Below are 24,652 nucleotides of genomic sequence, written 5' to 3'. Positions count from 1 at the left end.
CGTCCTCCTCAGGTTCGGCACGGCCCTCCGATGCACCCAACGTTCGTGGCGAGCGAGTCACAGATAAAGGGACCAAACGAGCGGTTCGAGGGCGGAAGGAAGGTCTGGGAAGGCAGAAGCCAAAGTGAGAAGGCCAAGGGAACAAGAGAAAGGGGAAGCGCTATGCAAAATGTCGATCTCCGACCACTTGCTTTCACATTCAGCATAAGAGAGAGAAAATGTTGGCTTCTCTCCACTTTTACCAAAACCCCTCGGCCAATCAGCTCGCTCTTCCTGGTGGTGGGCGTGGCCTCAGCCTGCCTGATCGATTTTCCATCACCATGGTGGCGTACTGCGCGGCCGCTGCCTGCTTGTCTTTCCGGTCAGTTCTTTCGTCAATCCTTGGAAGGGGGGGGGGGGGATTTAATTAATGTGGTGCACTAAGGGCCTATCTAAGTGTCTATGGGAGTGCGTTACCATAAGGGACACTGGGATGCTCACAGAGGGAACAACACACAATGGAGTTAGCATATTCCCTAATTCTAGTTACCAATCCCCGCCCCCTCATGGCGGGGACACAGACACGCACTTATTCCGACATACGAGCTAAACACAGAACTTATTAGAGGTGAGGTTCCCTATCACGACAGCCGGACACCTACCTATGCAGATCTACCTGGATCTAGATATTCCTCTACCCCAAATTCACAACAATACTCCAGCAAAACAATTTGGTTATGGAGCCACATTGTACACCATGTATGCCGATAAAAGCTCTCTCTGTCTCTGTCTCTGTCTCTGTCTCTCTCTCTCTCTCTCTCTCTCTCTCTCTCTCTCTCTCTCTCTCTCTCTCTCTCCTCTCTCTCTCTTTGTACTAACGTGGATTGGTGCACTTCGCAAGCCTCACCACATATCGCTGCAGAGGCATAGGCATCTTTGACCATGCTTGCTTTCTCCGGGAGTGAGGGAAGCGGGGAATGGTAGGTGTCGGTTAGTGGGGGTGATGGTGGATCGGCGGGTTGTGGGGGGATGGGGTGGTTGGTGCTGGAGGGGATGGTGGGAGAGGTCGGCCAAATATATTTTGTGTTCTGATTGAATATACTAGGGCATTGCCCGTACTATATCTATATCTAAAATTATATCCCCCCCCCCTCTATTTACATGAAATGGTTTGGTCCAAAGCGAACGGCTTCCGGAGTTTGGTAAAGAAATCGCCATCGCGTGCACAAACGCGCAGGAAAGCGAATGAATCGCAAATTCGTTTTTATTAGTTTTATTAGTTTTAAAACATAGTTTAACGCCAACATAGTTTGCAAACGTGAAATAAATGAATACGCTCTCAAATGTGCCATCCGAGGCAGAGTGTGTCCGCCACGTTCGGCACACGCGATAGTTCGCTGCTCTCTGATTGGTTGAATCGTTTTTTGGACATAGCTCGGTAAATAATTGTCCGATTAATATGAAACCTTGAAAAGGCACATCCTCGGGTCCCCAGCAATATACCTGGCAAGTTAAAAGTATATCGGACCCGTGGTTGTCGAGAAACAGCGGTCACAGACAAACAAACGTACAAACGTACAGAGATTACTGGAATTATAGATAGATACTGTAAATCAGAAATCAGAACCCAACACGTATAAATAAAAAGGAACTGATCACAAATTTAGAGTTATTTTAAATTATCAGTTCCAAAAAAATATCAGTACAATGTCAAAAACTGGATGGGAAAGTCAAACTGCCAGCCATATAGAGCAGACATACCCCCAATATACCGCTAACCTTGGTCTATTAATGAACTCAAAGTATTAAATGAATAGGGCTGATGAATACAGGTAAGTCACAAATGTGTTTCTTATGTTGGTTTCATATATATATATATATATATATATATATATATATATATATATATATATATATATATATATATATATATACACAACATGTCGGAAGTTGATAAAGTAATTTGAAGAAGAAGACGATTTGGTCACAAATCTACATAACCATATACATTTGCTCCATTATAATAAGAAGATGCGCTCTATGCAAGGCCACATCTTTTAAATTACAACTCCAAACCCGGGGTACAAATACAACTTTGTGTGGGGGGTAACATAGGGTATATAAGGGGGGGGGGGGGTGCAGATTTCTAAGGATGGAGATTTCTAGCTAAAAATGTCTCAATTATAATGTGGAGAGAAAAGTGGTGCCACTAGATAGTGCTGTCGGCGTTCCAGAATGCTGCGGGAAGTGACCTCCCCGAGGTCGATGGCTGTGTCTCAAATCATGTCCCATATTGTTGTGTGTGTGTGTGTGTGTGTGTGTGTGTGTGTGTGTGTGTGTGTGTGTGTGTGTGTGTGTGTGTGTGTGTGTGTGTGTGTGTGTGTGTTGTAACTCTTCCATGAGCATGAGAAGCTGCACAAACCTTTTAAAACCTCCGCAATGGAGACCTTCAGCAACCTCCTCAAGCACCTAGAGTTGAAGGCACCACCAACTGAGCCATCCTGTCGTCCAAAAGAAGAGAACCAATACCATAGGTAAACATGAAATTCAGTTCATACATATTCTGATATGCAATTAATGGTCTCTTCATAAGTTACAATATTGGGATCAATATACTGCTGGGATACATATGGATGTCATATCATAATGGATGAAAAACTTCAACCTCTACACTGTTGTCCTACTATGCTATACACACTCAAAGACCAATGAAATTTCAATTGACTGCTTTATGAGTACGGTGCGGCATTTTCTTGTGCATTATTGGGCACTGCAATAAAACTTTTCATAACTGCACATTTAAAATATGACTATCGACCCATTAATAAAATGCTTTATCAGGGCAAAAAAGAAGTCAATATTTAATATGGAGTCGTAAAAACAATTTCCCTTTGCACCCGTTTGGCATTATCTCAGTGTTGAAAGCATTTCGATATATAACAGAGTAATTACACAGAAAAAATGGACTGCACACAGTGCAGATTTAAACATTTTGACCACGTGTGGAATACGTCACAGCACGGCCATAGTCCACACACTCCCAGGTGGTGTTCCTATAATAACCTAAGGAGACGGTACACCAAAGCTGCCCAACTCGCACCACAAATTGCACCACCATTCTTTTCATACACAATTCGATTCCCAGGCCTGTATTTTATGTTTCGGTTTAAAATTACAATTAAATATGTCCCTGCCGTCCATTTTCCTCTGCAGCTTATGAAACGGATGTTATGTTTGGATTACATCAGGCACATATGTCGCTCCTCAAATTGTTACTTTAATGGTTGTGCTGAAGTTAATGTGGCATAATATAGGCCTTGCTATTGGACTGAACAAACCGACCATTTACCAATCTTGATTTGATTTCCCCCTGAGCTCAAGAGTCGATTCAGCATAGGAGGACGTCAATAAGCCCATCAAGCCTGTGCAATCTGCCAATGTTAAAGTATATCCCCCTATCCCCACTACTTCAACATACTCTTGTGTATCCTCCTACCCCCAATACTAACTCAAATTTTTAACTACTGTTTCTGCTGTCTTTACAGGAAGACTATTCTATTCTTGGGGAAAATTCCAGGGACATAGAAAAGTCGCCTTTATATGGCATGTGCCATGTGGTGAACAATAGAGAAGAAGAGACATTCTGTATGGCTTGTAGAAAATGCCAAACAAAATAAAATAAGGGACATTAAAAAAACTAATAAACCCGCTCTCTACGGGAGGGGAAAAACGGGTCATTCCTCTTTGGGGTGTATAAATTACAGTCGATCTATGGTCTGGTCTCAAGAACATTGTGTGTATGTTAATTTACCAAGTTTCTTGTGGAGAGATCGCCAAGTGGTTTAAGCATTTGAGCAAGCACTCCATTCAAAACCCTTAAGGAATGGCTGGCTTGGCAAGCACTAGCTAGCTGATTGGTAAATGAGCACATCCCGGTCTTCCTCCCTTTCAGTTTCGTGCTAAACAGAAGGAGCGAGTTTCAAAAGTTCATCACGAAAAACGCCACTTTAGCGCCAGGGTCATGTTATTAACCCAACACTTATGGGGTTTCTGGAGGACAGTAGATCTTCGCTCAGTTCTGTAAGTAAAACTTACCTCACGCATGTCGGGATTCCTCCAAATTTCTTCATTTAGTGATATAAACAGCATGAGCGACTGTTTAAAAAGCTAGTCATACGTGTTTGTGGTTTATAATATTCATTACTGTTCATTGATGCTCATTACTTCTGGTGGAGGCCGTTGCTCCCACGAAAATGCGATGATAAGCTATTTATATACGTTGACTCGCCGGAAAAACCCTTTGGGAGGTGGGATATTATTGGTATTAATATTGTTTTTTGTAATAACATTAATATTACGCTATTATCGTTAGTTTTGTTATTCAAAGCAGACTTGGAAAAACGCCACGATAAAGCTAACTTAATATGGCTATACACCTTAACACGCAACTCATTGATGGCCATGGCGGGGAAACCCGCTCCGGGGAGAAAACCCCCTTGTGGAGGGGGGGGGGGCGGAATTAATCCGCTACAACCTTCATTGTGTAACCCTTGGTCATCCTATCAAGTTTGGTTAAGATTGGATAAGTAACGACAGAATGTATTGGCATCAAAAATTCATCAGACAGACACAAATGGCGTATTTTAGTATGATCTCGTGTGCATGCTGGACTACCATTGTGTTCTGAGGAGGAACCAAGTAATGCTCTGGAAAAGTTCATATAAACGGGTGCCAATTTGATTCATACAGCTGCATGAATAAGTAAATGTATTTAACCTGTATATGTAAGGCACCCATTTATATGAACTTTCCTCGAACTAATGTACCAATATGAACCAACGATCGGTACTTTCATTGTGTAAAATGAACCGAGGTACCAACATGAACCAACGATCGGTACTTTCATTGTGTAAAATGAACTAAGTTACCAATATGAACCATCGATCGGTACTTTCATTGTGGAAAATGAACCGAGGTACCAACAAGAACCGAGGATCGGTACTTTCATTGTGTAAAATGAACTAAATTACCAATATGAACCCAAGATCGGTACTTTCATTGTGTAAAATGAACTAAGTTACCAATATGAACCCAGGATCAAGGGTTAAATAAAAGGCCATTCCTTCCACGGGCTTCCAGCTAGTAGGCTAATTCTATAAAGTATAAAAAGTTTGAGATAAAATTGTTGTATTTATGTCTATCGTTTCTTGTAGAAACAGCCGATTTAATATGACTACTTGAGGACATCAAAGTAAATCGATCAAGATGATGTAAACTATTTGCAATATGGAAACTAGCCATCTGCAATCACAAAGCAATTGCCAAAGGTAAGCGTCCCCCAGCCTCCCCCGGCTTACCCTTGGCCATCGTCCATGACTAACCCATGACCCGCGATCCAAAGATGGCCATATTTTTTTCAAACCACGATATGGCCTTGGTCTGCAACATTTAGGGAAAGTGTCTAAAATAAGAAAATGTATCCCGATCTACATTGTATACATAAAATTCAACATCATGAAAATCGGAGGAAAATTATGTGATCAAAAAGGTGTTTTTTTGTTAATTAGGTCTCAATTCGAAAAAGTAGGTCAAGGAAACAAATCAAATATCAGGTACACAACTTCAGTGCAAGTCCACTATTATGAGGCAAGAATGTCTTAGAAGGCCAAGCGGTCTTTGAGATTCCATGATTAAAAAATTGAGCGATGACATAAAACCCGTTATTTTATTTTACAGACACACATTTGATCTTGACCTTTGACTTGGAGAGGCATGATGTAAATTAAGCGAAAATGCACCTTGCTCTGGGCTGTCTAGAGGGCATTTTTGTTCCCATTGGACACACCTTAGTTCAGTTATGGTGAAAAATGTTAAAATGTCCATAATTGGGTCATGACTTTAAACATTAGGTCAAGGTCAAAACAATATCAACCCCGCATACTTTTTATTCCCATTATTGATGCAAAATTTCATTCTGAAATCCCAGCCGGCTCTGATAAACAGCTCGTATATCGGCATAAAAAATGGAGAAAAACCTAAATGGTGGTTTTTATTCCCATTATTGATGCAAAATTTCATTCCGAAAGTCCCAGCTGGCTCAGAGATACAACTCGGAAATTGGCATAAAAATTTGGGAAAAACAAATGGTCTCTGAAACTCTGGGGTAGTGGTACTGTACCATTAAATATAGGGGACCTATTTTTAATTAGGGGACCTATTTTTAATAAATAGGGTACTTTTTACTTTTTAAATTAAAATTAAATTTACTAATTTTAAATTAAATTTAAATTAAATTTAATTTCATTTAATTAATATTAATTAAATAATTAATTTAATTAAATTAAATTAAATTAAATTAATAATAAATTAAATTAAATTTATAATTAATTTAAATTAAATTTAAATTTACTAATGTTTAATAGGGTACGTTTTAAAAATATAGGGGAAATAGGGTACTGGGTGCTCACCTGGTAGAATAAACAGTATACTGCACTGACTGAAGGTATTTTAAACCAATTGCAATGGTTGCTAGAAGACAGGGCAGCATGTAGAATCATACTAATAGAATCAAGATTCTAAACAAACAAACAAAAAATACCTATTTGTGGGGAGGGGGGGGGGGTTGGGGGGGGAGGCGGTGGGGACCTTCCTCCTCCCCTACCCCACGCAACCCCTACAGCAAATACCTATATTTTTGTGGGGGGGTGGGAGGGGTTCAAACTTGTATCCACTTTGACCCCCGGTAGACCCCCTTGGGCCCAGATATTTTTAATGCACCAAACAAAATTGAGTTGCAACATACCAAGTATTATTTTAGCCAAGTTTGGTCACAATCCCATCAGTAGTGTTTCGGAGAAGAAGTTGCAAGTGTTTACAGACTGACGGATTGACGGATTGAATTATTCATGGACCGACTGATGGACTGACGGACTGACGGACTGACGGACTGATGGACTGATGGACTGACGGACTCGACACTAACGGACTGATGGACTGTCGGACTCGACACTAACGGACTGACGAACGAACGGACTGACGGACGACGCACCATTCCATAAGCTACCAGGAACTGCGTTCCAGATGAGCTGAAACTTGGGGCACTAATTGTGGAAACAAATACCGAGAAACAGCTATTAAGCCTCCCCCTATCCCACAGGTGTAAATGCACCTTGTTCATTTAAGGGAGTCTTAAAAATATAACAGTTAAACCTATCCGCTATCGGCGAAAATTTCATTGTTAAAAAGTCAACTAAACGTGTGTGTGTGTGTGTATGTGTGTGTTTGTATGTACGTGTCAGTGTGTGTGTGTGTTTGTGTGTACGTGTCAGTGTGTGTGTGTGTGAGTGTGTGTTTGTATGTACAAGTCAGTGTGTGTGTGTTTGTATGTATGTATGTGTTAGTGTGTGTGTGTGTGTTTGTATGTGTCAGTGTGTATGTGTTTGTGTGTATGTTTGTGTGTGTGTATGTGTGAGTGTATGTGTCAGTGTGTGTGTGTTTGTGTGTGTGTGTGTGTGTGTGTGTGTGTGTGTGTGTGTGTGTGTGTGTCGCCGTTCTCAGAGATAGCTGAACGGATCTTTGTCGAACTTTCAGAGGTTCATCAGTGAGTGCTGGGGAGTGTTTTTACTTTTAGGCAAAAAAAACACATTTTCAAAAAGAATAAGTATTATTTTTTTAATCCCTCTGTAATACTTCAACCTCAGTAGCTATGTGAAAAGTATCATCTAATAAACCCAACCCCATTCCTTTGTGCGAGTAGGGGCTGGTGCATGGGTGCAGCCATCATGGGCCGAATGGCGTCCTCCTGCACCAAAGTTCCTTGCGTATCCTGGCATACATGACAATTTGGAAGAGATGAAAAACAGGTTGGTACGAATCGAGAGCCGGGTTTATTTTTTTTAACACTTTGCGTTCTGTGGTCGCAGATTTGCGACGAAGCAAAAAAAAAAAAAAAACAATTTTTTGGGGGATTATTCGTTTAACTTGACACTAAAGATGTGATTTTTTCAAATACCACTTGAAATTCACAGCCCGACGAAAACATGAATTAATCAACCATCAGGGGACAACAGGGAAGTCAATCTCAGTTTCTTCCACAAAGCTCAGAACAAGTGTGTGTCTACCCTCAGGAGAGCCAGGAAACAATATCTCTCTACTCTCAAGACTGAACTCTCAAACCTCTCTCCCTCCTCCAAGTCCTGGTGGCGTCTGGTCAAACCTGTTTCTGGTGTTTGTTCCCCTTCCATTCACTCCCGCACCTCAAATGGCTGCACAGCTGACACCGCACATGACAAAGCCGAATGCCTCAACTCTGTATTTGCCTCAAAATCTTGTCCCAAACCCATCTCTCTCTGTACCCACCTTGCCCAGTCGAAACCAGCTGCTCCTGGACTCTGTGTCCTTCTCTCCTGACAAGGTGGAGAAGTTTCTGTCAAACCTCGACTCTGATTCTGCAACTGGACCAGACGGTTTCAGCCCATGGGTCCTAAAATCCTGCTCTGCTGCTCTATCTCACCCTCTCTCGATTCTCTTCAACTGCTCTTTTGCTCAAGGTCATCTTCCATCTCCTTGGAAATCAGCAAACATTACTGCTTTGCACAAAAAGGTGCAAAAACAGTTCCTAGCAACTACAGTCCAATCAGCCTTCTCCCAATTATCAGCAAAGTCATGGAATCCATCATTGCTTCGGATATCAAATCCTTCCTCTTCTCCAATGGCTTGATGTCTGATCATCAATTTGGTTTCAGACAAGGTCACTCTACTCTGGACATGCTGCTTCTGCTTTCTCAACAATGGATGGAGGTCCTCAATGCCAAGCAGGAAATCAGAGCCGTCTCCCTTAACATATCATGTGACTTCGATACGGTCTGGCACCCAGCCCTGCTCACCAAACTCTCCTCTTATGGTATCCATGGTAAACTCCACGCATGGCTGGCGGACTTCCTCTCCTGTCATAGTTAACGTGTGGCCCTGAATGGAATTCTCTCATCTCCTCTTCCTGTCCAGCCTGGAGTTCCTCAAGGCAGTGTTCTGGGCACTGTGCTTTTTGCTTTTTCTGGTCTTCATTAATGATCCCTCTGACTCTCTGGAAAATCCTCTTTATCCTTTTGCTGATGACACCACTCTCTGCCGCTCCATCTCTCATCCCTCAGATTGGCAGACAGCAGCCACTTCACTCTTTGCAGACCTGGACAAAATCACAAACTGGTCAAACAAGTGGAACATGTTTTTCAATTGTGACAACAGGAAATCAGAGCATCAATCAAATCTCACACTCTCACTATGTCTCTCTGAAAGACTGTCTCGAAAACATTTCCAACGTCGCCTCCAATGACAGTCGCCGACTGGGCATCCTCCGTCGTGCGAAGGCCTTTCTGGGCACTTCTGAGCTGCTCACCACATACAAGACTTTTATCTGTAGCTCAATGGAATACTGTTCCCTCCTCTGTGCCGGTGCTCCTGCCTCACACATAGCTCGGCTTCACACTGTTGAAACCAAGGCTTTCAGAATCATTGGAATCTCCCGTGATGAAGCTGATTCTAAGGACCTTTCACTCGCTCACCGCAGGCAGGTTGGTGGTATTTCTATCTTCTACCGACTCCTCTCTGGCCTTGCTCCCACAGCTCTGGCTGTGCTCTGACCCCAAATATTCCTACAGGACGCACACGAAATGCCAGCAACCCTCTTCTGGTGAAACTGCCAAAATCAAGACTCTCTGCTCACCTTCACTCTTTCATTCCTCTTTTTTCTCTCCTCTAGAACAAAATGCCACATTCTCTTCAATCCCCCCCCCCCCCCCCACCCCCAGATATTCAAAACAGCTGTCCACCACCATCTCTTATCTTCCCCCTTTGATCTCGATCTTTTCTACCCCCGTTAATCCAACCCAAATTCACCTCCTTCAAATTCCATTTTCTTTTCTGAAAGTCCCTTTAGTGTCCAACTTATTTATCCTGTGTACCCCGACCCAGCCGTCTCTCTTCCACAGATCTCCAGATGTAAGAAGTGGAAGAGCGATTGGAAAGCGCATAGGCCTACCGATTGATTAGGGGTGACGACAAATGGTAGACGAGATGTGTACAGATGAGGGAGGATTGAGGGACTTAGTCGGTTGGGTAAAGCTCATAATGTCACACAGCCAATAGTCAGACTACAACGGTATCTTGCATATAATATAGAGGTCGCAACAGATCTGTTACTCTGTGTGTGAATCCATGCGAGTGGAATGGAAGCAATTAACATTGCGTTTGTCAAATTTTTTGTACTTTCCATCAAATATGGTTTTTGACGATACTAAAACGGGTCCGCGGGTTTAAAGAAAGAAAATGGGACGAACCCGCAAAATATGGGTCACTTGCCCTTGCCATGTAAGATTGTAAGTCCTTGTAGTTGTAAACCAGTATACAGGAAAAGGGCATCAGCTTTATTGAGGTGCCATCAACAGGATGATAGTCATACAAAGTCATATAGTCATACAAAGATGATTGATACTAGATCTACAAGATCTATAAAACCTAAGCCACACAACACAAAGTTATCCATTCCACCTGTGATTTGGGAACTATATATATATATAGTTATATATAGACCAGGCGCAACCCGAGACCTATGACGTCCCTTCCGGACAGCGCAAAATAGGGTATCAGGACCAAATTCGCTATTACCTAAATACTCGCGCTGCCCTGATTCGAGGAGACAAGCCTCGCACGAACCACGTGTGTTGATACGCCGAGCGGATGCGTACACGCGATCCGCACCGTTTAGATGGTGGAACCCGATTCAAGCGGTTTTATTCGTACCATGCTTAGTCAATGGAGAAATCACGGGTACGATCGAATCAGAAATGAAGAACAGATTTATTTACACTATACACAATGATTCAAGAGCAGAGACACAGAGCAAATCCGTAAAAACAGTGTTACTTAATACACAAGGACACGGGCCCATCTCACACTCACATGGGGATTGTAGATGGCAGGACGATGTTCACCAGTGCGTTGATGGATGGCTTCCGTGCAGCTCTCTCTCTGGTCCCCGGCACGTCCCTTGGAGATGGAAGGAGGAGAAGGCAGGAGCTCTCCGCGTGTCGTCTGAACTGAGCGGGTTATCACGGGGCGAATTGGTAGGGAGCGGACTTTGATGCGGCTGGCGGTTATTCACTTGCGGCTATGGCCGCGCTTACTCGTGTGGGTGCAAAGCGCAATATGCGTTACCGGCGCATCTGGCTGCGCCCGTGTACTTTGTACAGTTCAACGCCTCTTCTTCTCCCTCTCTGCGCAATGCCTCAAACAACGCGCGTATCCTCTGCAAGTCCTTAAGCAAAAACACTTCAAGTCCTTTCGCCACCGCCGTTCAAGTCCTGCTGATCAAACCCATTACCACGCTGTAAGTCCTCTCGAGGGCTTTGCGCAGCGGCTTAGATAGGCATGCCCGGCGAACCTTCTGGAACTTACCAGATGCGCCTCACCACACCCTCTCACGCCATGCCGCTAGAGCTCTGATTAGCTGGTGGCTCTTACCGTCATCGCCTCCGCCGCTCCCGATCTCAACGCCGCTCACCCCGACCCCGCGCTCCTCCTTCTCCGGCCTACCTCGTGTTACTCGACTAGTGGTCAGCCGAATGGGGCGCGGGATCAATTACGCCCATAGAGGTAGAATTGCGCCAATCCCATATTACGCCCATAGAGATAGAATTGGAGGGTGGGCGCAAAATGAATGGGGCCTACTCTCCTGTCTTTACACAACGCAGGTACTAAGAGGGGAAATGGCCTATTCTTACACATACTAAGACATAACCATACTTCAAATGGGCCTATATGTTGCTCGTGTGACTAACTATGGGGGGCAAACCTTTAACCTTTAATGCCTTCAATGTGCCAATCTCAAAACCGCAGCACTGCCCCCCTCCCTTGGCAGACTCGTCCCCGAGTCGAACCCACACAAGTGAGAACGACCGGTTTTGAGAAAGGTTTGGGACTAGTTTTTAAATTATGTGTGACACTTAGATGTGGTTCCCCTCTAACATTTAATCTAACTCCCTGTATGTGACAGTTTTACAACACTAGATATGTCCCACCTACTGCGTTGTGTAACTAACTCTAACCGACTCACACCCACAGCTAACCGAATTGCGGAATTGTTTTGAAACTAAACATAAAGTCGGTGGGTAGCATCTTATTTACAACACTAAACCTAATTATTTACATTTCTATAACCCAGGACCTGTTCTTTTTGTGGAAAGAAGTTTGGAGGGGAGAAAACACAGCAATGCACCAATGCACCAAAAAGTTCACATTTCAAATGTCATTTTTGCTGCTTGGCTGCAACTTCTTGCTTCCTGCTTCATCTTCGGTGTGCAATAAATAAAAAAAACTTAAAGGTCTTCTTTCCTGGCACACCAGAATACAATGTACAAACCGTGTCCGTTTTTATTGCCAGCAGGGCCAATCTCATGTGGTCCGACTGCATGACATCGACACCACTTAGAACCAGTGGTCCGCAGGTGCAAGGTAAGTTTGCAGCAAATGACTGCTCAGCAAAAAGGCAAGGCCACAGAACGTGTGGTCCATAAGGTGTATTGTGGTGCAGCAGGGGTGCCGCACAGGTGTAGCCAGTTGCAGCTGCACCGTTCAGTGTTCCTGCACACTTCCCCTCCAAAATGGGTCCATGGGTGGGGAGGAAGACAAAGCACAGTTAGCAAAGGAAAGGACGCAAAGGTACACATCAATACGAGGCAATGCAACATGAGGGGCGCGGGAGAGCGAGCAGAGCAAGCTCGTCCCTAACCTTTTCGTAACCCCCCATGTCAGCTACACTACAGCACCTTTACCCCTCCCTGTATTTACAATTTACAAATTCGTCTCTACGTCCTGTCTCCCATATCCCCCTCTAAACCAAATTCGTCTTCCAATCCCTCCCATGAAGGAAGAGATGGAATTACACACAATGTCACACTTCCACGTCATGATGCGTCTCACTTACTCAACAGTTTACAAAACCCGGTGTGGAGTTCCGTCTCCTTGGTGAGTGGATGTGGATGGTGCGAAGAGATTTCTCATCCGACCTATCCTCCAATAACATTAACTCGGTTACAATACCCGGGGTTATTCCCTGCCAATTGGCATCTTTAAACGATGTGGTTCTAAAAACCAATGCCCATTGACCATCCTGTGATGCCATCCAATTTGGGTCTCACTCCCCAATTTTTCACTACTGTGCCTTTGCACAATGTCGGGGCTGGGTCATGTGGCTCCACTAGCAGGTCCAACTACCTGCGCACCTCCGCCACTGAAGTCGCCACCAGAGCTTACCTTGCTCCTTGTGACTACACTACACCGAGGAAGGCCCCTCCTGGCTCTCTCACCCCTCTGATGCCCTCTCTGGCATTGGGCTACCCGGGTCCTTCTCCTGGATCCTCGGGCCCCACTGAACATTACTCTGACTGGCTCCCAGAGCCTACCTGCGGCCTCACCTGGCCGACAGACTACCAGTGGCGGAGTGCCCCAATAACCATACGCACCAACAAAGCCCACACGCCCAGCCATTCCACAGACTCATGCACCCAACTAAGCACTTCACTGCTACTTCCCGCACCACAGATGTCAATATCCAATAATTCACCGAAGCCCTCTACCTAACTTTAAACTACCCTCCCCAGATATTCGTGAAGGGGTCCATCTCCCCCATTCACTCCTTCGCACCATGCATTCCACACCTCCTATCTCACACCAAGCATTCCGCACCACTCATTCCACACCATTTATTTAGCACACCAAGTTCTCTTGCAAACCTCTTGTGCTCTCATACCTTTTCTCCACTTGCACCCCATGCAAGTCATTTCACTCAACACAATTCCACTTGTCCTCAATACATCACCCATACACCACCTCTGGTCATCCCTGACCAATTCCTCATTTGCCCCTCAATCTCAAGCTCATACACACAGCGATTCTCATTCAATTCCTCATTTGCTCAAGCTCATCCACACACACAATTTCTCCACACTACTACACACACAGCATCATCTAACTAGCTGCTTTTCCCCCTAATACTCGTGCTTTCCCGTCTTCCCTTACACTAAGCACTTCCCTCGTCATTATCATCCTTCTAATTTCTCTACGTCCCCTCTACCTGTACAAAAGTCACTACTTAAATCTCCTCCCTATTGTCATCTCCAAATCCCTAACAATATCCTAGCCTGCCCTCGGCTAGTTTACACTGCCACCCCATAATCTATTGCTCATGTGCCCCAAAATGTTGAGGAATGGTAAAACTACCATTCCTCTACACCGGGTACCATTCCCCAATACTACTGCCATTTGTCCACTATACTTGAGCCTCTTGGTGCGGAAATACATCGTTGTCACAGCTCGGCTTCGAAAAGCCGAGCAATGCATACGGGTGGTTTGTCTACTGTAGGTTGGGTCCGTCCGGCATTTTCGATTCAGGGGAGGAGGTTTTGTTGGGCCTAGGTTCCAGGCACCATCCCTGCGCAGAGCCTTTCGGTCCCCGGCACGATGGCCCAGCCGCCCACGGTCGGAGCACCGCGACCGCCAGTAGGCGAAGTTCCGAACTCTCCTACCCCCCCCCCCCCTTGAACCGTGCCGATCGCCTTTCCCGCCAAGGCGCGGCACCGACCATACAGGGCGGGGCCCGGCACGAATCGTGCATGCCGCCGCGGCAACGATCCCCGCTGCACACAAAGCACCCCGCGCACCGAGGGCTGGCGTCGGCTATCCGTCGCACTACGCGCTAACCCACCAGTCTGGGTCGATGCCCGAGTTGCATTCTCACACCCACATGCGACCCGCGCCACTTTCGCACACCGAGGCACTCCAGCGCCTCGCATACACCCCCTGCATTCGGTTACCGCATGCTCTCGTGCATTCTCTTTCCTTACACACTCAGGTGCACACCACTCAGGCGCACTCACGCCATTCACACACTCCCTTATTACACATCCTCGCGCACACCCTGGCATACTCATACCACTCACGCGCTCCGTTACACACTCTGTAACAACCACGATGGGTGTGCACTCTTCTGGTACACACCCAATCAGCGCACACTTACCCACAGGTGTGCACTCTCCCGGTACACACCCAATCATGCACTCTGGTGTGCACTCCTGCACACTCTCTACCACACGCTCCAGTGTGCATTCTCACACACTCTCTTCGGCCATCGCACACTCTGTTTCACACTCTCCACACATACACTCCGTTGTGCATTCACTCTCACTCTCTGTAACACACTCTCCCGTTACACACTCGCGCTCCGGCGCACACTTTTTCCACACACGCGCGCCATTCACTTTCACACATCGCACCACTGACCTTCCACGAGCGCCCGGGTTACGTCGCGATCCCAAGCGCGCCAAAAATCTTTTCGCGCCAAACATTTTCACGCCATACACGCTCCTACTCACCTTAAGGACCCTCTTCGCCAGCACCTGCAAACCTTTATTGGGATTAGCAAGCACGGCATCACAATGTGAACGTGGACTATGCACATATTCCATTTCTTCCTCCCACGATACATTTACTTTTTCTCCCGTCTCTTCAACCCCAATTTCAACTACACACATTTCATTTTCTTTTTCCTCGACGACCTCCGGTGCACACAACATTTTATTTTCCAACTCGGCGGCCGTCGGCTTTTCCACACCCCGAGTCGCGGTCTCTATCCCCTCGGTCAACTTGGCTGCGCTCTGCCCAAGCTCACTCCCCACGCATTCCTCGCACCGCATTACCTCTTCGCGTCCCTTTGCGACCTCTTCGCTCAACATGTGCCTTATGTCCCTCCCCATCTCTTTCGTTTCCTTTTTCGAAGCCACCCTCATTTTTTTCAATTCGTTCTTTCGGGTGTCGATTTTGCTCCCCAGCCCGTTTTTCACCTCTTCCAATTGATCACCCATTTTTTTTATGTCCCTCCTTGCTTCGTCTCTCTGGATGTCCATTTACCCATTTATTTTATTGATGTCATTCTTTTGGGTGCTCATATTACACCTTGCCTCATCCCTCATTTCTCGCATCCTCTCCTCTTGGTTGTTCATTTTTGCCATTAGTTGAATTAGGTAGGATTCAATGTTGCTCCCGGGTCACACAGCGGGCTCGGCTGCCGCGGCCATGTGCGAGGCCCCGCCATTTTCTTCACCCGCTACCTCTGCTGCCGCCCCCTCTTCGGCTTCCTCCATTACCAAATGTCCCTCTCGGTCCTGGGTTATTGATTCTACCTCCTCTACCTCATCTTTTACCCCCACCGGCATTCGACCGTCTTGGCTAGCCATGGCACGAATTAAATTTGGATCTTAAAAACTAAATTTCGGTCGCTCGTAATTTGGAGTGCGTTAAGCGCACTTCGGATCCTATCCCACTCCTGACACCAATTGCTGCGGATCTGTCGCTGGCCTTCTCCACTTACCAAGGGGGGATTAGTCCCCTTGTCTTTGACTGACCAGGCGCGACCCGAGACCTATGACGTCCCTTCCGGACAGCGCAAAATAGGGTATCAGGACCAAATTCGCTATTACCTAAATACACGCGCTGCCCTGAAGCGAGGAGACAAGCCTCGCACAAACCACGTGTGTTGATACGCCAAGCAGTTACGTACATGCGATCCGCGCCATTTAGATGGTGGAACCCGATTCAAGCGGTTTTATTCGTACCACGCTTAGTCAATGGAGAAATCATGGGTACAATCGAATCAGAAAGGAAGAACAGATTTATTTACACTATACACAATGATTCAAGAGCAGAGGCACAGAGCAAATCCTTAAAAACAGTCTTACTTAATAACCAAGGACACGGGCCCGTCTCACACACACACACTCACACGGGGATTGTAGATGGCAGGACGATGTTCACCAGCGCGTCCATGGATGGCTTCCATGCAGCTCTCTCTCCGGTCCCCGGCACGTCCCTTAGACATAGAAGGAGGAGAAGGCAGGAGCTCTCCGCGTGTCATCTGAACGGAGCGGGTTATCACGGGGCGAATTGGTAGGGAGCGGACTTTGACGCGGCTGGCGGTTATTCACTTGCGGCTATAGCCGCACTTACTCGCGTGGGTGAAAAGCGCAATATGTGTTACCGGCGCGTCTGGCTGCACCCGCGTACTTTGTACAGTTCAACGCCTCTTCTTCTCTCTCTCTGCGCAAGTCCTCAAACAACGCGCGTATCCTCTGCAAATTCTTAAGCAAAAACCCTTCAAGTCCTTCAAGTCCTTTCGCCACCGCCGTTCAAGTCCTGCTGATCAAACCCCTTACCACACTGTAAGTCCTCTCGAGGGCTTTGCGCAGCGGCTTATATAGGCACGCCCCGCGAACCTTCTGGAACTCACCAGACACACCTCACCACGCCCTCTCACGCCATGCCGCTAGAGCTCTGATTGGCTGGTGGCTCTTACCGTCATCGCCTCCACCACTCCTGATCTCAACGCCGCTCACCCCGACACCGTGCTCCTCATTCTCAGGCCTACCTCGTGTTACTCGACTAGTGTTCAGCTGAATGGGGCGCGGGATCAATTACGCCCATAGAGGTAGAATTGCGCCCATCCCATATTACGCCCATAGAGGTAGAATTAGAGGGTGGACGCAAAATGAATGGGGCCTACTCTCCTGACTTTACACAACGCAGGTACTAAGAGGGGAAATGGCTTATTCTTACACATACTAAGACATAACCATACTACAAATGGGCCTATATGTTGCTCGTGTGACTAATTATGGGGGGCAAACCTTTAACCTTTAATGGCTTCAATGTGCCTATCTCAAAACCGCAGCAATATATATATCTATATATTGTAGCGACCCATGGGTCCCCCAAGCGAGACCAGCAACAGAATCTCCTTGCTCCAGCCGGTGACGTAACCGGCGGACAAACCACGGCACCGGGGTGGCCGGTCACGTGACCACCAAAGCGTGCCGCGCATGCGGTTATAATCCTTTGCACCTGTCGGTCACGTGACCACCAAAGCGCGCCTCGCCTCAGAGGCGGGGCTTTCGGTTTCGGTTGTGCTTTCTGGTTGTGATATATATGCAGCCCGATAAACGGGCTTTTCAGAGTTCCCGAGTTGGTTTTTACAATAAACATCTTCTCGGACGAGTTTGTGTCTTGCCCGTCACTTCGTCCATCTCAAGCAAGAGCCCTGCTCTTCACTGGTGACCCCGACTGCCCCCGAACGGATTCGGGGGCTGCGAACGGACACGGCAAGTGCGCCCTAGCCAGGGAAGCCACCTAGGCTGGTGACGCCGGCTTCTCCCGCACGGCTTCGGGCGCAGTTTCGACCGCGGTTTCGACATGCCGGAGTTTCGGTAACGACGACGGCCATGACTATGAGGTTCGCGCACCGCGCTCGGCTCCTCCTCTACGACCGGAGGGGCGAACCTATTCCGAGACCCTCCGAAGGCACGGCTGCTTCGTCACCTTCGCGCGCACTGACGTTGGCGGAACGGCTGCTTCGTCACCTTCGCGCGCACTGACGTTCGCGGCACGGCCGCTTCGTCACCCTCGCGCACCTACAACTACAACTGCAACTACTTCTCCGACCCTGCATCCTCGGGAGGCCCGCAAGGAACCTCGGCAGCCTCCCCCAAGGCCTTGACCAGCCGCTCGGTTGGCTCACCCGCTTTTCGCGTGCACCGCTCGAGCCTTCTCGGCACTGCACCCACGAACTGCAACCTCGGGAGGCCCGCGAGGAACCTCGGCAGCCTCCCCCGAGGACTTGCCTGGCCCCTCGGCCGCCCCCCGTCTACTGCACCCCCCGTCCGATCACCCGCCACCACACCGGACCCCCCCCCCCCCCCCGCGACTGGTCAGGGGTCGGTTCGGTCAGGTCATCCGGGCCCCCCTCAGGTTGACCTTCCTAGATCAAGTCCATTCTGGGGGGGCGTGTGTAGCGACCCATGGGTCCCCCAAGCGAGACCAGCAACAGAATCTCCTTGCTCCAGCCGGTGACGTAACCGGCGGGCAAACCACGGCGCCGGGGTGGCTGGTCACGTGACCACCAAAGCGTGCCACGCGTGCGGTTATAATCCTTTGCACCTGTCTGTCACGTGACCACCAAAGCGCGCCTCGCCTGAGAGGCGGGGCTTTCGGTTTCGGTTGTGCTTTCTGGTTGTGATATATATGCAGCCCGATAAACGGGCTTTTCAGAGTTCCCGAGTTGGTTTTTACAATAAACATCTTCTCGGACGAGTTTGTGTCTTGCCAGTCACTTCGTCCGTCTCAAGCAAGAGCCCTGCTCTTCAATATATATATATATATATATATATATATATATATATATATATATACATATATATATATATATATATATATATATATACATATATATATATATATACATATATATATATATATATATATATATATATATATATATATATTGTAACGATTTTGAGAAGTGTGTAACGAATTTGAGAAGTGTAACTGTTTTTGAGAAGTGTAACAATTTTGGAGGAAGTGTAACGAATGTGAAAACGTTACAATGTGAATGTTACAAAAGGTACGGTAACACCCTGGTAATGTAAATAATGGTCGTAGCCGGCCTCCTAGTTAATTCCATGAAACTTACACGCAGGTCACGATATATCTTTTAAATAGTGTATTTCCTTATTCCATGTAGGCTAAATATGTGTTTCCCACTAGATTGACTTTGCATTGTATCAAACAAAATAAGCGTAGGCCCTTCCAATTTCCCCAAAACCTCCCTTCCAATTGCCTTCCGCATTTTGGGCGGTTTTCTTCAAACCACCATTGGCCACGAGGTAGGGTTGGGGAAGAAAGGCGTGTCTCCACCTCGTCATAAGAGGGAAGGAGTGAACCAGCTCTAACAGCCAATCAACACCGCGGTGAGCGACCCGGTAGGCCTGCCCTGGGAGCCGGCGGCTTGATTTCGCCCGAGGTGATAAAAGCGACTGTAAGGGACTGCTTTACCAGATGAGCTGCGAGATGACTTGGAGAGGCCTTGGGAGATGAGCAAAGAGACTGCACCAAGAGGCGGTGAGATGCGAAACGCTCCAAGCCAAAGAGGAGAGGTACTCGGCAAGGAAACCAGCTTTGGAGAGACGCGCTGAAAGGAGGGAGACGGCCCCACCCCAAGAAGAGGAGCAGGTGTGCCGAACCAGCGCGTGACGTCTACCGCAGTGGATACACGACGGAGGGTTTCCCGCCAAAACCGCGAGGAATTGTGAGCTGCGGCCTCCCGACCTTGCCTCCCTCTCAAGCAATCCATCTCAAGCCCTACCTGCCTGCAATATCCCCTGTGTAAGTGTGAACGTCCTGTCCTACTCGTTTGTCTTGGGGCTAAGTAAAAATGAATAGTGTAAGTTAACGATTCGCTGTGTTACTGCTTCTTCCATCCATTGCTTGTGTGTGTATAATAAAATCTGTTCTTCCTCCGTATTCTTCTTCTTCTTCTTTTTCATTCTCTTTCGGTCGCTTTAGAGATTTCCCGATTGAATATCTGTGGGGCGATCTGGTCAACGTCGGGTGGAATCGGGTTTTAATCGGGGAGTAACTGTTCGGACACGGTTAAATACACCACCGCTCGGTCAATATAACATCTAAAAGCCGCGTCTGTAACATTTGGTGTCGAGGAGTTGGATTCGGACCTGGGACTAAATTTGTTAGGCCCAAATTTTGGAACACCAATTGTACCATTAGGGTAACAATTGGTGTTGGGAAGTAGAATTCGATCCGGAGCGCGTTTCACGCGCTCGAAATTATAACGGCGAAATTTGATTTTGTTTTACGAAAATATAAAACCCGAATTTTGAGATCGCGCCATGGACAATCAAGGCGATCGGATGTCGGTGGGGGAAATAGACGGGTTAGGGGTAACCCAGGACTTAGGGAAAGAAAGGGAGGAGGAGAGCAATGAGGAGGCGGTTGAGGGGGTATCAGACGCACAAAATGGCGCCTCGCACATGGCCACGGCGTCCACGCCCGCGACCGTAGTAGCGCCGCTGGTAGATTTGGACCTTTTTTTCATACAAATGAAGGCCCTTATGGCCCAGAATAGCGAGAAAATGAGGGAGGAAATGAGGGTAATGGGAAACCAATTAGGGGTAATGGGGAACCGGATGGATGCTCAGGGTGAGCGATTGGAGGGCCAAATGGGGGTAATGGGGAACCGGATGGATGCTCAGGGTGAGCGATTGGAGGGCCAAATGGGGGTAATGGGAAACCAAATGGGGGTAATGAGGGACGAAGCGAGGGGTACCGGTGAGGAGTTAGACAAGAAATTTGGGAAGTTCGACAATAATTTTGAGGGGTTAGACAACGGGATAAAAGAGGTAAAGAATGGGTTAACGGGGGTGGAAAACAGAATGGCTGCCCAGGAGAATCAGTTAGAGGGGGTGAAAAATGGGTTAATGGGGTTAGAAAATAGGATGGAGGACAAATTGCGGGAAATAGGGGAACAATCTGCCAGGGAAATCAAACAAATCTCGGAGATCTGGAGATCAAACAAATCAAATCAATCTGGAGATCTCGCGAGATCTCGGAGACGGTGGGAGGGATTTTCGAAGCTCCACACGGTCTCCACGTTTTTCGAAGTTAAGTCTGTTCACAATTGTATTTTGTCGAAACTGTATTTATCTTTCGGAGTGTGAAGTTATTGTGTGCAACTTTGGTTGTTTCTCGGTGTTTATCTTTCATAAATTGATCGTCTGTTTGCCGTGTCGTGTCTTGAGGCCTTGTACAGTGTGCACTGTACAACCTTGAGGCTTTGTTTTTCTCTCAGCAGTCCGTCGTTTGTGATCCAATAACTTTCGTTCTCTGTATTCCCAGGCTTTTCACCCATAGCCTACTTCCTTGTGTAAATCTCAACTCAAAAAAAAAAAAAAAAAAAAAAAAAATTTCCCTTCTCTGTTCTCATTCGTTTATTCATTCTTATTCGTTCGTTCGTTCTTCGACCACGTGTTTCTCCCCCATTTCCCCAGATAGTTTTCACTCATTAACCTTCAATGTTTACACTTTCCCCTCAAGTTATGTATTCCGTCATATTTTATAACACCTTTTTCTTCTTCTTCTTTAAAAGGCTGCTTTCGACTTGCTCACCAAATCAATTCATCCCAAAAAAAATATCCATCTCCTATAGTGCCTTTTTCTACATTCCCTAAACTCTCCTGCACTCCATCCTCCATCCAGCGTCCTTAAACGTATTTTTAACTCGAAGGTCACAAGAAACTCATTTTGCAATAAATGTTCGTTTCCCATAAATCGTACACTTTCAAAAATCCAATCTCACCCCTCCCCTCCAAATCTTCCCCATAACCCCTCCCCTCCAAATCTTCCCCATCACCCCTCCCCTCCAAATCTTCCCCATCACCCATCCCTTTCAAATCTCCCCCCTTGCCCCCTCCCTCCTAAACTACCCCCTCACCCCTCCCCGCCAAGACGCCCCCTCGCCCCTCCCCTCCTAGACTCCTGCCTCACCCCTCCCCTCCAAATCTCCCCCATATCCCATCCCTTTCAAATCCCTCCCCTTGTCCCTTCCCTCCCAAACTCCCCCCTCACCCCTCCCCTTCAAATCTCCCCACCCTCATTGCTTCTCAATTTCCCCCCTCTCACTCCCCCTCCTCAAAGCGTCCTCCCCGCTTCTTCCCCCTTCAAACTCTCACCTCCATCTCCCCCAACCTTCTGCCTCGCTCTTCCCCCTCCTCAAATAACACCTCATTGTGGCTCACCCAATCACCATCAAACCTTTTGTCCGCCCCATCCTTCCCTTTCTCCGAGCTATTCTGAAATCTCTGACACACCTTCAACAGCTCTCCCTATCTCTTCCACCTCTTCCACATCTTACCCTACCCCTCCTCCCCCCTGTTCTGTATCTGATGCTCCCCCTTCCTCTTCATTAACGGTATGGACCTCAAACATCCGGGGCCTTCGTTCAAACTTAACTGATCTCTCCATACAGGTTGCTTCTGTCAAACCAGACGTGATCTGCTTAACAGAAACTTTCCTCCTTTATGATGTCTCTGATTCCATAGTATCTCTCCCGGGCTACTCCCTCCTCCGGTATGATAGACCTGAGCCTCGTCCTGGAGGCGGGGTTGCTATCTTTATCAAAAACTCTCTTCCTCACTCGCCCTGCACTGCACTCTCTCCACCTCACCCCCAGGAATACCTCTGGCTACGGCTTCCCCTTCGCTCCCACCTCTTGTTCATATGTGTGTTGTACCGTCCACCAAACAGTGATGACTCCATCTACATCTCGCTGTCTGATGATATGGACCAACTTCTATCTACTCATCCCAACTCTCTCTTCCTCATATGTGGTGATTTCAATTGTCACCATGCCAGTTGGCTGGGTGTGGGTACCTCTCTCACCAGCCATGGCTCTTCAGCAAAGGACTTCTGCGACTCACTGGGACTGACACAATCTGTCAATTTCCCGACCCGGATCTCAGTCAACGGAACATCTTCTCTTTTGGACTTGGTTATGACTAACTTCCCTGAAAATGTCTGCTGCTCTTCTTCTGCTCCGATCGGATCATCTGATCATGTCCTTGTTAAAGTGGACATCTCTCTGACCATCCTCAGGGAGCCTGCTCAGCGTCGACGAGTCTGGCATTTCACTCAGGCCAACTGGCACGGTCTTCAAGCAGCCATCAATCATCTGGACTGGTCTCCCATCTCTACCACCTCTGACATCAACTCATCCTGGGAATTCTTCCAAAGTAAATTGCTCTCTCTCATGCACAGATTTATCCCATCTCGTCTTCTGTTGTCATACCCTTCCTCCCGTCCATGGTACACGGAATCTTGTGGTGAGGCTGTTGCCCAGAAACAACTTGCCTTCGTCTCCTGGAAAGCAAATCCAACGGAAGGAAATCTCATTTCCTTTCACAAAGCCCGAAACAAGTGTGTGTCCACCCTCAGGAGAGCCAGGAAACAATATCTCTCCGTTCTCAAGACCGAACTCTCTTATCTGTCTCCCTCTTCCAAATCCTGGTGGCGTCTGGTCAAATCCGTTTCTGGTGTTTGTTCCCCCTCCATCCCCTCCCTTACCTCAAACGGCTACACAGCTGACTCCGCACGTGAAAAAGCTGAATGCCTCAACTCTGTGTTTGCCTCTAAATCTTGTGTCCCAAACCCATCCCTCTCTGTACCCACCATACCCAGTCGTACCCTGCTGCTCCTGGACTCCGTGTCCTTTCCTCCTGACAAGGTGGAAAAGTTTCTGTCAACCCTCGACTCTGATTCTGCAACTGGACCCGACGGCATCAGCCCACGGGTCCTAAAATCCTGCTCTGCTGCTCTATCTCACCCTCTCTCTGTTCTCTTCACCCTCTCTTTTGCTCAAGGTCAACTGCCATCTGCTTGGAAATCAGCCAACATCACCGCTTTGCACAAAAAAGGTGCAAAAACAGATCCTAGCAACTACAGACCAATCAGCCTTCTCCCAATTATCAGCAAAGTCATGGAATCCATCATTGCTTCGGATATGAAATCTTTCCTCTTCTCCAATGGCTTGATCTCTGATCATCAATTTGGTTTCAGACCAGGTCACTCTACTCTGGACATGCTGCTTCTGCTGTCTCAACAATGGATGGAGGTCCTCAATGCCAAACAGGAAATTAGAGCTGTCTCCCTCGACATATCACGTGCCTTCGACACGGTCTGGCACCCCGCTCTGCTCACCAAACTCTCCTCCTTTGGTATCCATGGA

At 47.2% G+C, this 24,652-nt stretch overlaps 1 long non-coding RNA gene across 1 annotated transcript in view; it reads right to left on the bottom strand.

Moving 5' to 3' along the window:
- Nucleotides 1-24,652, bottom strand: part of LOC137419216 (uncharacterized) — a 154,244-nt gene that overhangs the window by 49,604 nt on the left and 79,988 nt on the right. The window contains exon 2 of the long non-coding RNA XR_010982793.2: nucleotides 2,402-2,480. This is a non-coding gene — a long non-coding RNA (uncharacterized LOC137419216). The remainder of the gene's footprint in view (nucleotides 1-2,401; nucleotides 2,481-24,652) is intronic.

The sequence above is a fragment of the Myxine glutinosa genome, chromosome 1 (assembly GCF_964187855.1).
Source record: "Myxine glutinosa chromosome 1, kmMyxGlut1.1, whole genome shotgun sequence".
Taxonomy (NCBI): Eukaryota; Metazoa; Chordata; class Myxini; order Myxiniformes; family Myxinidae; genus Myxine; species Myxine glutinosa.
This window is presented reverse-complemented; position numbering and strand designations above follow the sequence as displayed.